The sequence below is a fragment of the Fukomys damarensis genome, unplaced genomic scaffold (genome assembly GCF_012274545.1).
Source record: "Fukomys damarensis isolate Sample0158 unplaced genomic scaffold, DMR_v1.0_HiC HiC_scaffold_7, whole genome shotgun sequence".
In the NCBI taxonomy this organism is placed as follows: domain Eukaryota; kingdom Metazoa; phylum Chordata; class Mammalia; order Rodentia; family Bathyergidae; genus Fukomys; species Fukomys damarensis.
Window position 1 is genome coordinate 42,417,165 of NW_022900919.1, and position 2,141 is coordinate 42,419,305.

Below are 2,141 nucleotides of genomic sequence, written 5' to 3' on the forward strand. Positions count from 1 at the left end.
AATGTAAGTCCCAAATGCAGCAAAGACAAACAGTCTTTATAGTACACTTTCACCTCATTGAAATTAAAAACAACCTTTTGGATATTTTTCCATTTCAATGTGAAGTAGATTGTTTGGGTTTCATTAGAAAAAGATGGCCTTGATTTCCTACACAGTTCAGAGTTGGAAATCACATAGTCTAGGGATGTTCTGAAGAACCAAATGTTCTTTAGGAGATGAAATTTTTCAATGAAACTGCAATAAATAAGCATCTATCTCCTTAGCTACAGTACCAGCATAAGCTGGAACCAAAGTAAGATGGTTTTCCTGTTCCCACAATCTATTTAATTATTATTTTAAAATTTGAATATTTCTATCATTTATAATTTCTGTTTTGGATAAGAATTCTGACTATGACCTTTTTAACTACTGCTTGAAGCCGGTTTAAACCAACTATTACATATTCTTCAAATTGCTTTTAAGTAACATCTTTGCTAGAGGGAATAAATCTACACAGCAGCCAAGTGAGATATATTGTTTTTCTTCCTGTAAACTATTGGTGAGCACAAGAAGGCAATCTACCACAACTCTAAGCCTCACTAAATAAACTACAAGTCAGACCAGGCATGTAGCTCAATGGCGCCACATCTGCCTGGCAAGTGCAAAGTCCTGAATTCCATTCTCATGGCGGGAGGAGGGTAGAAAAAAATAAATAAACTACCAGTTCACTTATACTTCTCTTTCTCCAGAAAGTTAAAGGTACATTCAATATCAGATTCTTGGGCTAGGGATTTAGCTCAGTGCTTCCAGTGCCTGCCTCACAAGCACAGGGCCACAGTTCTATCCCTGGTACCAAAAAATAAATAAATAAAATAAAATAAAAATTCCTGTTGAACAAAACTTGGTCCCAAGAAACCTCAGAGAAAACCCTACTATACATATTTTGATGATGGGCTTTCAGTCTGTGAAGAACCAGTCACTGGAGTTTAACATTTATGTCCAACTATGGTGGTATAATTTTTCATGTAAATGCTCTGCACAAGCCAGTTCATTTTCTTTATTTGCCATGTCACAGACATGGGACTGTTTTTTTCAGTAACAAGGATTTAGAAAGGGATGATAAACTTTCCTTCTGTGATAGATTACCTTATGTAGTATATCTGGGCTTTTCTCAGCTTGTCCAACTATTTATTTTTTTTCTCTCAAATTCTTTTATTGGTACTGAGTTCAATCTCTGGTTCCAAAAAAAATTATTTGATTGGCACATTTTAGGTATACAATACAGTTACATTCATCATTGGGATCTTGTACCTTTACATGATGTATCTTGGTTCTTATTTTTTCCCCATCCCTCTGTCCACCCTTCAATTCCTCCACCCCTCCCTATTTGCAAAAGCTTTGTTTCCATTTATTTCTTATCTCATATTTTTTTGTCCAACTATTTATATAAGCAGTCAACTGCTTTTGGAGATTTCTTAAACTCCTTCATGTTATTATTTGTAAAATTAAAGATGCTTTTTCTAGGAAGGTAAATAGAATGATTCTCAATATTATTTGAAAAGTTCCACTTTTTAACGCTGTGGTTTTCAGATGCAATAAACTTAAATACCAGCACGTCATTTTACTGTAACACCTCAGTCCAGCCTGGGTGCTGACAAATTGCGTCCTGCAGCCTAAAACATCCCTTGGTTTCCCCAGAAATCTTTAAGAGACAACTGATGTCACTCTTTGCTCGTTCTTTCTCCACCCTGTTGGCTTGAATGCATATGTGGTGGCCAGAGCAGGAACAGGCATCTAAGACTGAGAAATAACTTAGAGAATGAAGGCTGGTAGGGCTGTACTTAGAAGGGCCTGTGAGTCCTGGGACCGCTGTGCCTTCAGCATAGGGAGACATGATCTGCCCAGGTCAAACTACTGTTAATTAATTTTGACAGATTAAAACCTATTTACAGAGCTGGAGATTTGGCTCAGTGGCACTGCACCTGCCTCACAAGTGCAAGGTCCTGAGTTCGATCCCCAGTACCACAATAAATAAATAAATTAATTTTTAAAAACCTATTTACAGATAGTGGAATCCTAACCACTCCTGTGTTCAATCAAGTCAGATTGAAAATGAATTTAAGAGTCTGCTATAAATATGTTGCCAAACACCTTCCAGTAAG

At 36.7% G+C, this 2,141-nt stretch overlaps 1 pseudogene; it reads right to left on the reverse strand.

Annotated features, from left to right (window-relative positions):
• Window positions 1-225: 225 nt before the first annotated feature.
• Window positions 226-1,600, reverse strand: LOC104853172 (annotated as a pseudogene).
• Window positions 1,601-2,141: the final 541 nt, after the last annotated feature.